At 37.7% G+C, this 14,734-nt stretch overlaps 1 long non-coding RNA gene across 3 annotated transcripts in view; it reads left to right on the top strand.

The window, feature by feature from the left end:
- Positions 1-14,734, top strand: part of LOC122967948 — a 100,944-nt gene that overhangs the window by 24,137 nt on the left and 62,073 nt on the right. The gene's annotated exons all lie outside the window — the stretch shown is intronic.

Raw genomic sequence — 14,734 nt, 5'->3', positions numbered from 1 at the left:
ACGCATCGTTTATGCATGTGGGCCCTGCCGTGAGGTTTGTGGCTGAAAAACCCATCCAGAGTTTGGCTCTCAGGAGCTGAGCCAGAGAGGAGGAAAGAGGGAGAGAAGGGAAAACAAAAGCTGCAGAGACTACTTCTTTTTTCCAGGTGGAGCTATGACTGAATAAATAGCCTAATTTGATAAAAAAAAAAAAAAATTGAATCTGATGTAAATATAAACACTTATGTCAGTTTCATCCAACATGTTCATATTCAAGATTCTTCACACAAAGATTGCTTGCAACATATTTTCATATGGGAGCTCTAACACAAGCGAAGAGTGGATTTTGTGACCAATTTCTAAGACATAAACAAAGGAATATTATGACTCATCCTTGTGTGGATGAAGTTCTTATGGATACTCAGGGCTCAGCTGTTTGTATATTCAGCAAACATTCCACTGTCAACTCAGAAGACAAATGTTGCTGGATAGTAGACTGCACCTTTAAAGTAACCAAACTGCCAGCAGCATAACATAAAATAAAATGTGACATATAGTTTTGTGTTTGAAATTATGACTTATCCTATAGGGGTTGACAGGATTACATTGGTTAAACTTAAAGAGTGGAAGTGCAAAACTGAGCATTATGACAAAAAAAAGTTGTGGAACAGAAAGCCAAGGAAGTGAGAAAACATGGCAACACTGCAGGTTGGGTTGTTAAGTGTAATGACTGGAAAAAGATGAGATGTATACTGATTGATGCCTCATTTGCTGAGCAGTGTGCACACTCACACTCCCACTCAGCCACCATCACCCTCCTCTGCCTTTCAGTTTCCCTATATAAAGATGGAGAGTTACACACTCCCTTCTGATCCAGTATGGTCTCACCCTCCATGGCCACACATGGGCCTGTGGTCTGCCTTCCGCTCAGAGTCTTTGACTGTCTTTTTATCCCCCCCCACACTCTACCCTCCACCCTCCACCCTCAACCTCAACCTCGTGAGTGAGTTTACCCTTGTTCCACTAGAAAAGGCAATGATAAGGTATCTGGGCCTCCATGGCAATGCAGGGCTAAGAGGTATATCGTGTGTACGCAGAGACACACACGCATATTCACGTACAGAGCTCGACTTTCACAACCTGAGCAGGGCTTTGGACTCAGGGGTGGTGGTGGTGGAGGTGGGTTGGTGGCGGTGGGCTTGGGGCTGACACGTTTCTGCTAACAATCACATCACACACAGGGACCCACATTCCAACTTCCTGATCCCCTCCCCACCACCACGACCACCCCCCACCAACCCTGCTTCCCTGGGCTACCACTGCAGTCATCCTCCTCCCTCAACAGGTCTTGGTGGGGCTGTGCAGGCCTGGGGCAGACCTCAGCAGTCAGTACTGAGGACTTAGAGAAACATGATTACTCATTAGAAATACAAAAATATGACCTGACAAAGACATTAGTTTTAAGGAAAATCTGTTAGCTAGAATCATTTTATAAAGCTTAAGTCATTAAACTTTATACAATTCCAGCACATCTGGATCTAGCACATCTTGTCATGTTGGCCAGTTGGTTAAGTGAAACAGTGTGTAGAGTGTATTTGTACTGCATATCATGTACTCTGCTGCCCTCTAGTGTTCTTTTTCAATACTTCACCAATGACATGATGTGTGTTGGTGCAGAATACCAATACAAATACATCACACAGTACACTTGTAATGCTTGAAATTTTAATTTCACACATCACAACAGCAAGTAAGAGTTTGATGTAAAGTTTAAGTACAAAAACAAATAAATGAATGGAATCATATGATAATTTATTAAGGTTTTCTTCATAATTTACATGTTTATTTTATGTATTTTACCAGCATAGTTTGGTAAATTTAGCGTTGTGAGCATCCTGGCCAAATATAACAACATAGTTTACAGATAATTTCAAACAATACAACTGAAAACATGGCTACAGTAATGTCTTAACACAAACCCCCCCTCCTCCAAATCCCAGAAGGCTTATGGCTACATAGCTAAGTAAAGTCTGAGTTATAAAACAGAGTTGTATCAGTAACTACACAGTCAGATCCTTTGATGTGGCTTTACAATTAACTATAACCTAAAACCTGATGAATAATATACGGTATTAATCACATATAGCATGTAATGAAAAAGAACACCATCATATTTGAGGTTATGTTCATAAAAGTGTAAAAATGCACAAGCCCCCAGAACTCAAACGTATGTATTCAGACAGAGACACTGACACTGACGGCAGCACTGACACACAGACACCCAGCCACCTACAAAGCTGAGGTAATGAGCATGGGAATCATGTGGTGTGGTCTGCTCCAGCCATGGCCACATTCACAGACCCTGGGGGCCTGCAGGCCATCATGTCTCACTTCAGTGAGGTCAAAGCGCCTTTAACTTTGACATGCTCAAATGCACAAATTATGACTCTCAAATCCAGAAATTATGAATTAGGTATTTCCTTTACCTCATTTTGACTCTCTGGTATGTCCAGGAATGTCCTTGAATCCCAGGAAGTTCCTTTCAGGCTCATAAAAGAGATGAGGCATGCTTTAGATAACATCCAAGACCCCCTAAACCTTAAAACTGATAAAATCTAAAACTAAGAAGCAGTCACAGTAAATCTGTCTTCGGGGTTCTTCCTGGAGTGAGAACTGGGGTAGAATTCTGTTGAACCTGGCTCTATATATGATAGAAAAAGATATACTAGTAGTGGTCAAAAATTATACCTCATGTCAGCTTGGCTGCAACACCACAACAAACAGGCATGAGACTGAATTATTCCCTGAACATGCAGGCATTCCTGAAGATGAGACAGTGGACAAATTGGCTAAAGAAGTGATTAAAAATGGAAATGCAGAAATTAACACAGAACATAAAAAACAGAAAAACAAGAAAAACAGAGGGAAAAAGCATAGTGAAGAAATGTAATAATATAAATATAAAAGTATGGAAACAAACAACAGGATTTGTATTCAGTTCAAAATAGAGGTAGTGTGGTAAGAAGTAGGGGAAGGAATATGAAAAAAGAAAGACTAATGACTAATGAACATTAATGAGACACTAATATAAAAAGCACACATAACCTGGTTTTCAGCCATGCTAGTGACACGGCTCCAGGGAGGTCAATGTTGGTCAGTTTACTGCTTTAGTCCAGACTGAAATAAACTACTTTATGGATTGCCATGGAATTATATACAGATAATCGTCTCCAGAGGATGAATCTTACTGACTTTGATGATCCCCTGACTTTTCCCCTAGTGCCACCATGACACTAACATTTATGGTTCGGATTAAAAAACTCTTGACAACTGCTGGATGGATTGTCATGAAATTGGCCCTCTGTCAGGTCAAACATTGGAATTGTTTAGTGAAATATCTCAATATTGAATATATGGATTAGCACAAACTTTTATACAGATATTCAAGGTTCTAAGACAATGGATCCTAATGACCTTGGTGAGTTCCAGACAGACACTCATGACCCATAGAGGATGAATTGTAATAACTATGATACCCTAAACTTTCATCTCACACCATCATCAGGTCAAGTTTTTTATTTGTCCAATACTTTATGACCAAATACCTGCAAAACTAATAACATTCCCAACAGCCTCAGCTGTACTTTGAGCTCACAGCTAATTAGCAAATGTTAGCATGCAAACATGCTACACTAAGATGGTGAACATGTTGGGAACATTATACCTGCTATCAACATGCAAGCTTTGTCACTGTGAGCATGTTAACATGCTGCCATTCGCATTTAGCTCAAAGCACTGTTGTGCTTAAGAACAGCCTCACAGAGCCACTAGCATGACTTTAGACTGTTGGTCTTGTTGGGAACAATGTCAAGAATCTGAAACCTTAGAGTATGGGCTTATAATATCCAGGAAAAACAGTATGCAGCAAAGAGACAGTTTACAATGCCACAGTTACAGAAACAGTCATTGCATTGAATGTGGAGGTACTGGGAAAAACAGGGCCCTGTACAAACTGGACACTGAAAGGGAATTACACCAGAAGATGGCAGTAATGCAGCTACAAGGGTGCTAGCTGCTGTAAAACTTCAAAGAAGAAGAAAAACAAAGGGAAGGGGAAGGCTGAATTAAAATCAGGGATCCACAAAATGGATCCATGATCCATAAAATGTGTTTAAAAGCTCCAGGTCTGAAAAGTGAAGTCAATGCGGAAGTGCCTTAAACCTGAATTCTCTCTAAAGGCCAGTAGGGGGCGACTCCACTGGTTGCAAGTAATCTGATTGTATTATTGTATTATTATTGAAGTTTATGAGAAAATGTACCCTGCTTCTCGCTTGATTTATTACCTCAGTAAACACTTTCCTAATGAGTTTATGGCTCAATCACTAGTATCAAGTCTTCTTCGATACAGCATGGTGTTCATTTTGTAAATTATGGTACAATTTATAGCAGCGTATGCTTTAGGGCACAGCTAACTTGTGATTGAGTCACTTCCATGGCGACAATGTTGATTATGTGACGTAACCATGGTGTAACCCTAGATTCACTGAGCACAGGTGTAACTGCTGCTTTTTCACAGTGTGTTTTCAGTTCATGAAATTTAACTGTAACATTTTGGTCGCCTAAAAAAGACTTGTTCGGCATTTTATTGTGGTAAAGGAGTCGGCTGTTCAGTTTTCCTATAAGTACATTTTGTTTTAATGGTTTTAAGCCTGTTTTTCGTTAGCGAAAATTAGCATTGGCACAGTTAACCATAGGTGCTAACGAAGCTAGCACCTAGTGCTAGGGTCAATTCCACTCTCTCATTCAAATCATGGATGTATGAAGCGTTCTTTTTATACACCCATGATCCAAATATGGTCACTTCTGGCTCCAAAAATCAAAGATGGCGATGGACTAATCGCTAAAGTCGAGGCATCAAAACGGCAGTCCACAAACCAATGGGTGATGTCACAATGACTACATCCATATTTTTTTTTATAGTCTATGATGTCTACTGACAATTTGAGGCCTGTTGATGGTAGAGTTTGTAAGGCATTATTAGCAAAATATCACACACATTTTAAATTTTGAAATAAATTCTCATTTCAGTTGGTTTTTATTCAGTTAACATGACACAGATTTTAACTTTTCAACATGTTTATTTAGTGGATTTGTGTGAGTCGCCTACTTTTCCTCTCTTCTGCAATCAGTCAGACCCTGAAACTACTAAACCAGAATTTCTTCTTTCCCTTCTTTTCAATGTTGAATTGCAACTGGGGAGCATTATCGCCACCAACTGTCATGTTATGTTGTTCTTAATCCTTGTTATCAGCCCTTTGTCTTGCAGATAGGTGAATACATGCATTAACACCAAATTTCCAGAGCTGTTTGCAAAGATTTTTTTAAGGTCCATATGTTTAATCCCTTTATGTTCTAGTTTGTTCCTTAATAACTGTCTCTCATTTGCATATTTAGGACAGAGAAGAATGACATAATCCACAATCTCCATTTGTTTGCAGACATCATGTGTTTCGCTTGGATGCTTCCTAATGAGGTGTAGAGATGAATTTAATTTACTGTGTAGACTGGGTCAATTTGGATTCCTTTTATGGAGGTGTTCCTGGGGGAATGTACCAAGTGTGTGATAGACAGAGGGGGGTTGTGATGTCTTTTAAGAAAATAGTACTTTGATTCAGTTTTTGGTAAGTTCTTTTTTATTTTTTCTTAAATGTTTATTGAATTTTGTTTACTGTTAAATTATAATATGTATTTAGGAACAGATACATACCTTTTGTGACTTAATTGATTTATAAAGTGGTGTTTCCTGTAGCAGGATGAGTATGGGTGATATAAGCAGCAGTTTGAGGCCTTTTCTGTGAGATTGTACCAGACTTTAATTGTTGTCACTTGCAGAGAGCACAAACTCAAAAGGTCATAGCCAAGTGCAATTGTTCCACTGCTGGAAAAACATAAAAACACTTGGACTGTAGAAAACCGTCAAGACCTTTTGTTTCCTTCAGTGCCATATACTGTCGGTTGAACACAGACAACAGAATAAATATTTGCATGAAACCAATACCAAAAATAAAACCACAAAAGAACATTTACACAAACACAACTGTTGCATCATCTTAGGTTGATATATTTCCATTTGCTCTGGTAAAATGACAGAAAGAAAGGATATACTTTATATTAGTCATTTCTTGAAACTTTAAGTGGTCACTAGGGGAATCTGCTGCTCAAAGGAATTTACAGTACATAATTGTGTACAATAGTTGGGCCATTTAAATCATATAATTAAACTTCACACAAAAGATTTGTGGGTGTTGGTTTAAAATCTGACGATCATGAAGGCAAAATACTGAAGTCAAAATCAAATACAGCATTATGTTATCTACAAATTCACCTATGTATATAATTGACAGTACAACATTTTTGTTTCTACTGAAGTATCAAAGTATGGATTGACAACATTTCGGTTCTTAAGCTGAAAGCTAATAGAGCCTTGGCAGCGAGTGAGATGGTGAGAAGGGACAGTAATGAATGATTGTACAAAGATATCGACTATTGTTCACCACCTTGAAGAGAGTTCTCTCAGTATTTTAAGCATGGAGGCCAGACTGAAATTTTTCATACAATTAGTTCAATACAATTTGAGCTAATTAAGACTGAGAGCTGAAGGTAAACCAGGTTTACAAGTTCTAGTATGCAAAGCGCACCAGGTTAAGGGAGCGGGACCATTTGGTAAGTCTTGCGCAAAATGGTGTCCCCATCCATATGACCTTGCAATATACACTACTAGATAGCAACAAAGATGTCAACAAGCAAGATGGTCACATGAAAAAAATCAAAATATATGGTTCCACATACTCAAAAAGAACATTTCAAAAGATCCAATCGACAGAAGTGTCCCTGAGGGATACAGTGTTCTGTCCCTATAATCCTCATTAAAGAGCCAACTGAACATACTGCCTTCAGACAACCAAAATAAATCAGGATTCTTCTACAGTCTTTTTTTTTTTTTTTTTTTCCAAAAAGCCCCAGCTACAGCAACCTGAGACTGTAGTTGGGGCAATGAAACACAAAATGACACCACCAAGATCCTAAAAAACCCCAACCAAAAAAAGCTAATGCAAATGCTGCTCTTCAGGGTAAGGTACCAGTTCTTAGTTGAGCACACGGGTGTTTACTTGAGTTACTGTATCATTTGTGATTTATATGAGTGGAGAGATGGAGCCACCTTTGTTCTTAGGTGTGTAACAATTTGACTTGATCTTTCAAAATAAGGTACAGATATTTGTGTGCTATCCAGCTAATGATGGATAAATATGGACTGTTACTCTGGAGTTGCTTTAGCTATTTGTATTAATGCTGTTACTGCTAGCTACTCCTTCAACACAACTGTTACAGGTCCAGTGCTTGACGTGCTCTTAGCAATGACATATAATGATGATGCATCCTTGATGCTGAAGCTTTTTCATGTTAAGCATCAGAAATCTCTTCCAATGCTGAATCAGAGAGAGGCTGGTCAAGCTAAGTTATATTGTACTCCAGAAAATGTGTCTGACATGTTTCAACTTGGCATCCTAAATATCTTTTCTATTCTTTTCTCATAATCCCTAGGAAAGAACTGGATAAAGTGCTAGGGTTAAGGATACCCAAACTTTCTACATGGTAGAAGATGTGGGATTTAGGGAGCTTGTCAGCTAATTGTGCCCCAAAAGATGTACTTTTAACAAGACAGGCTTTGAAGGGCATGATTGAAAAAAGCATCAGCAGAGTAAAAAGGCTAGGACAGCTGCACAGGGCAGCAGATATCCTATTTCAGGTTGAGTACAATGGCTGAGGAGAAGCTGGATCAAATGAGGCAGGTGGGAAGTCCTGAACTGAAGCTAATGCTTGAAGTTTAGACCCAATGGAATAGTACATTCGACATGTTCCAGCGTTTGTACACTGGCAGCATATAGGAGCAGCAAACAGAAATCACTTAACATCTATCCATCAAATAATTCAGGAATACCTTGGAGTTTTCTGCTTTCTACCTGGCAACTGTGAAGCTGTCATCTGAACAAAAAGTCTCTGCATTCAAGTCATTTCACTCCTCAGGGTGTTAAGACACTCTGAATGAAAGCCCCAAGGCATTAACACAAACCCTCGTGAGAGAGCTCTCGCAAATTAAATCCACTTGACCCATGCCACAACTGTTTTGTCTTTGTCTGCCAAAACAACTTGCAAGCAGCTTTAAAGGATATGTGTTTAGAATTTTTCAAGTCAAAACATTAGTCAGGTGCCCATATGATAATTGAAAGAGGTTTTGCTTGCTGTAATCATTCCTCCTGTTAATACCGGCCACTAAAATATCTCTTTCTAATGCACTTTCAGTGTAGCTACGTGATGGGGGACAAAGTCCACTGTCCTTGTATGAAGCTTCAGAGGTCTGAGTTTATCAAATTTAGTGGATATCTTCCTTCCTTTTTAGTACAAATTTTGTAATACAGTTATTTTTGTAACTATCCTTGCATTGCAGGGAAACACAAAGAGGGAATTTTGTACTAAAAAGACTTAAGAAGATAAATAGTAAAGTCAAGCTGCTGGCTGTAAAACCAAGTCAAAGAGCTGAAAGACATTGTAAAGATCCATAGAGCTGAAGGGAACTGTAGAGTTGGGTGGTAATTTTCTGTGTTTTTTTACTATGAACGACCCCTTTCACATACATTATTTACATCATGGTCCTAGTCTTTTCCTTCCTCACCCACTTCCACACAAGTTGTGTCAGTGGGACATTCAAAAATCTCTTCTTGGACACGCATGGCTAGAGTTTGTGCCATCCCGGTCGAGGAGCATTGTTGTGTGTAAGGAGCCACTCTTCCTTCACAGTTGTTTGTGTTTGGCTCCCCCCTTGTCAGGATGTTGTACCTACATGTAACCAGTGAGTGTTTGAGTCCATGATTGTCTCTTCTGATCAGTGGTGGAGAGTAACTGAGTACATTTACTCAAGTACTGTATTTAAGTACGATTTGAGGTACTTGTACTTTAATATTTCCATTTGATGCCACTTTATACTTCCACTCCACTACATTTCAGAGGGAAATATTGTACTTTCTACTCCACTACATTTATTTTACAGCTTTAGTCACTTTTCAGATGAAAATTTTACATAATGGATAAACTAACAAGCTTTTAAAATATGAGTTGTTGACAACTCCACCAAATAGTGATTTTTCCCTCTAAACTTCTCACATGGTTTCATTTCAATAAATGTTCAAATGATCCATTATTTCACCAAAAACCAAAGATTAGAGGAAAAACTCAAAAACTGAAAACAGATTTGTGTAGCAGAACTTTGTGTTTTCTTCTTTCCTCCCATTAATCATCTCAAGACCCCTCAGATTTATCTGGTGACCCTTTGGAGGGGCCCGACCCCGAGGTTGGAAACCACTGGACAAAACCAGCTAACTGTATATAAAGTAGTTGAAACTAGCTCCACCTCCAGCAGCTACAACAGTAACATGCTGCTTACACACTGATGCTTCAGTATTAATAATCTAATGATGTCATATATAATAATATATCAGTCAGAGGGACCAAACCACTACTTTTACTGCAATACTTTAACTACATCAAGCTCATAATACTTATGTACTTTTGCTTAAGTAGGATTTTTCATGCATGACTTTTACTTGTAATGGAGTATTTTTACATTGCTGTATTGGTACTTTTTCTTAGGTAAAGGATCTGAATACCTCTTCCACCACTGCTTTTGATTTGCTGCACTGCACTGCCAGGCAAAGGAGTGGTGGAGGCCATTAAAGAGCTCCACCTGTGTTCATATGACTAGTATAACTATTCATAATCTTTGATTTTGGTGCTTGAAGAGGATGTGCATTTTTCCTATGCCCTCAACTCCAAGCTATAGATAAATGATGGATAAGTGTATGAAGTAACCAGAAAGCTCTTTTAGAAAAAGGAGAGCCTACAATGTGATGTCAATTTACAAAGATAGATTGACTGTGGTGCAACCAAAGCTGCTTTCACACACTCACACTACAGTCAACTCAAAGGAAGTGCGTGTCTGTGTGCGGGTTGATTGCTACATTACCCATTAGAAAGTCATTGTGCATTGTATTTGTATATTTTATAATTTGTGCCTTTCCTCAGTATATTTTGAACAGAGGCACATGCATATATGACTTTGAATCCACTCGCATGTCTACTGTGCGTGCGTCCGTCTGTGTTTGCGGTGAGCCTCCTTTCTAATCTGCCAGCCAGTGGTTGTGTATGAAGTGCTGCTGATGGTGGAGACTATTAGGCCTGTGAAGGGAGAGTTGGCTGTCTTCTCCTGTTCCCCGCAGCTCATTTAAACTTCCAGCTGATGGTAGAGATTAAACGTCTTGTCTTAGAAGGAGGGACTCTGCGGCTAGACTTGGGTTGCTATTTAAGAAACTTGAATGAGTGAAATGCATGTAAAGAACCCATTTAGTGTAAGACAACGGAGTAGCAGTTGGTTTGCATGTGCAAACAATGTATCATGCTTCACACGACATACCACACATGTGGCCTGGTTTTCTTATACATCTGGCAATCTGCTTTTAGGGTTTGCAAATGTCAGGTATTCATGGTATAGCTGAAAAGTTTCTATTAACATTAATCTTGTATTGTTTCTGTACCATTGTAGCCACACTGGCAGCATGGCTGTAGGGATACCAAGGTTGGTCTGTCAGTCGGTCCACCACTTTGGTTCAGACTGAATATCTAAACAACTACTGGATCACTGTAAAATTTGTTATAGATAACTGTGGTGCACAGATGACAGATTCTAATGACTTTGGTGATTACCAAACTTTTCCTCTAGTGCCACCGTGAGTTTTTGGTTGTGAACTATTATATCTCATCAACTACTGGATGGATTGCCAATTTGGTACAGACATTCATGTTTTTACCTAGCCAAAATTTAAATTTGTTCACCTACTTTGATTGATGACCAAATACCTGCAGTACTTATTGTTTGGTGCTAATTGGCAAATGTTAGCATTATACTACAATGGTGAACATAAACATTATACCTGCTAATCATCAGCATGTTAGTTTTGTCAGTGAGAGCATGCTAGCATGCTAATTTTAGTATTTAGCTCAATGCAGCACTATACAACCACACAAAGCCGTTAGTGTGGCTATAGACTATTAGTTTTGTTGTAATTCCAGTTTTGCTGTGATCTTATTGGCTTATGAGCTTTTTTATTGTGGTGTTTATTAGGAGGATTTACATGTACATGGTTTAAGTCTTCTGCTTGGTAATGGAGATAATTTTTTTCAGTAGTTTTCTTAAAGTCATTTGGGTGACCCACTAGAAGGTTTGTAGTTTGTAAATATGTGAAACTCTTAAGAACATAAGCCATTTTACATGATCCTTTTGTTTCAAATGGCTTAGAAAAAAATGAATGAACTTATTCTTTTATCTGGCTTGTGAGGTTCTTTGACCTTCATTGCTACTGATTCTATTGCACCTTTTAATGGAGAAAAGACATGTTAACAGATTTCTGTAAAACTATTTCATCATTTTAGCTATTCATGAGATATTAAGAAGAAATGTTCCCCGTCAAAATCTTCACAAATCAAAAATTACAGTAGTGATAAGTGAACTTGTTGCAATAAGGTGCATACTTACCATACCTTACATGTCGATATGCAGCGAAACCTTTCTAAGAATAAATCCTCTCATTATCAACAATAATATCTAGCTCTGAAAAGTTATGAAAAGCTTTGTTCAGATTTGATTAGTTACTCGACTAACAAGCATGCATGATGTGTTGAAATTGAGCTTTTATGTATCCCTGCGTCTGTCTTTGTCTGTATGCATTATGTAAAATGAGTAAAAAAAACCAACACATTTTTGAATATTTTATAACTTAAATTGAACACTAATACAATACATGTCCATTTTTTAATATTCACAGTAAGTGGTCATATTAATCAACTCAGTGGTGAGAGAGTCAGTTGCTTTAAATGTGAATACTAAAGATAAGCAGTCTATTTATTTCCATGCTTTTGCTGTATTTTTCTATCTATTTGACACTTTCAAGTAATACTATGAGTATGAGCGTGAGAATTACTTGGATTGAGGATTGAAGGATAATTATTCCAAGGAAAGATGAAGTGAATTAGCCCAAGATAGCTACACAGAACCCATAAATCATGAAAAATTTTAAGCTAAAGACATTTAGCGTAAGTGCATCCATGGACAGGCTAGAGGCAAATAATTTCGCGTCAAACATGACACGATACAGCTGCTGTTGCCATCTGTCAAAAAAAAAAAATTACTACATTTTGTAATATGATGTGAATTGTGAACAACACATTCAACAACAGATTCTTGCAGTATCATGTCCCTGAGCAAGCCATAACACACCTTCGAAAGCTCCAGGGCAGCACACTATGACAGAGTAGCATTAGGGCTGACAGCAGCAGAAATGGAGAATCTCACTGACTGACAGGTAGACATGTCAGTGAGCTGCAAATGCCTTAGAACAATGTAACTTTATCCTCTGAAGTGACATTTTGAGCTGCACCTTCTCACAACACCAAAGTCAGATTTACTCCTCCTGGGCAACAAACAATCACAGTGGCAGAAATCAGGCTTTCATTCCACAACTTCCTCCACAACCTTCAAGTTTTGAGATTTGCTTCCTGTTTGATGTTGTTTTAGTTCTGGCACACAGACCTCTCTTTTTTTTCTTCAGGCGACACCTTACATAACCACGCACTGAACATCCTGAATATCTTACACACCTCACTTATAGTTTTACACTATATCACTGTTCACTTTTTTATGTTTTGGAGAGGGTGTACAAAAAATGAATTGCTGGTTATTTACAAATTAAATAATGGATTTTCTTCCAAATTCTCTCTGAAAGAATTAAAGACAATCATGACTCATACATTAAGACACTTACTGAAACTTTTGAAATTAAATGAAATGAACAGAAATCAGAGTTAATGATAGTAATTATAATCACAGTCATAACCACATGTGTAATTATGATATTCATAACAATAATAACGGGAAATACCCTCAAATTCTCAATGCATTAAAGGTAATCAGTGAAATGAATCACATTGAATCCCTGCAACACCTTCACATGGGAGCATTAAAACAAAAGTGATTAGTTATGAGTCAAGAGGGACTGGACTTGTAGATTCATGAATATGTTTTGCCTCTCATACAAAAGGCTTCCATAGTTCTAAGGTGTGTCTGTTCAATGCCAGAGCATGCATACATTAGTGAGTTTGATTTAATAACTTTTTTTTAAACAGATGAACATTTATCAAAAACTATAGCTTCTCAGTGGTGAGGTGTTGTCCCACCATGCCTGCATGTATTATGAACTTTAAACACTTTGCTGTCCTTTGTAATGTGATTTTGAATTGAAGTGAAATGAAAGAAGACGAAGATAAATTAAGCCCAAATACACCCAGTGCTCCTCTTGTCCAATAACAGATAATTTATCATCTAAACTTGATTAATCAAACTTTCATGTAGCTCCTGAAAAGCTTTAGTTCATACCATACATATAGCCTAAAATCATGGTTTATTTAGATGTTTTTTCCTGTAGTAATATTCTTTGGACACTAGAGTGTGCCGCCACCTTATAAAAACACAAGCTGCCATGGCAATGAATATTTTTCAGACTGCCTTTTTAACCAGCAGACCAAGCATATTGAATTCCTCTCAATGAAGAGAAATTAATATCAAAAATATGATCATTCTTCTTCACTTGTTTTACTGTCAGTCTTTTTCTCCCTCTCACTCTTTCTACTATTCTCATCTTCTACATTTTTGTAATGAATTTTACTGCAGGAAAACTTATCTCATGTTTATTTTTTCTAGCATGACATGAGGTCACAGATTTTGAACAGTTCTTCATAGTCACCTCTAACCAACTTGTTTGCAACAAAGATATTTGTCTTTACACAGAACCATTAATAAGGTTGACTCAAACGGAAAAAGCAGAAATCATCATTTAGAAATAAAAGAACACATGCATGTAAAAATGAATTAAACTATTGTAGGATAAATTTAAATGACTGAAATTCAATACTGGGGATTTTGTGCTGCATACTACACTAACACTGTTTTGTATTTGTGAAAACATCACAAATGTTTGTGGTTGCTTTATTAAAGTATCCCTCAGTGCACCCTGCGCTGACTGTTTATAATAAACCACTTTAATCATGCCAGAAAAAAGTCCAATAGACTATAAAATATTGGGATAGGATGACATGTACGTGAATGAAACCACTTCCCCTTTTGTTTCCACTCGTGTTGGCCATTTTTCAAAATGCAATTTGCACAAAAGATGTTCATGTTGTTACAATAAGATGCAATGAACATGTTTTGTAAGTGTGTATTATTCTCATGTATACTTACAATCATAAGCATATGCACACAAATACATGAAGTAAAACAGACAACCTCTTTTTTCTGCTGTGTGTACATGTGTGTAAATAAATGTAAATAATCTGCCAGCAATATCATAAACATGCCTTTCCTGCCGGCCAACGCTGGGATTATGTAGAGAATAATACTTTGTTAACAGACTGCTGGTGCTGTGAAAACAGGACTGACACACACACAGAGTGTTTCATTGACAAAATGATAATAATAATATTAACCTTAATACTACAATTGTCTTCCAACAATATAACGATTTCAAAGCTAAGCTGCCATTTTTCTTCACAAAGAAGACTTAGCCAGCGGCTGTTTCTTGGTGATATCGTG

This window comes from Thunnus albacares, chromosome 18 (genome assembly GCF_914725855.1).
Source record: "Thunnus albacares chromosome 18, fThuAlb1.1, whole genome shotgun sequence".
NCBI classification, from domain to species: Eukaryota; Metazoa; Chordata; class Actinopteri; order Scombriformes; family Scombridae; genus Thunnus; species Thunnus albacares.
Note: the sequence above shows the minus strand (reverse complement) of the source record. Positions and strands in the feature narration are given on the sequence as shown.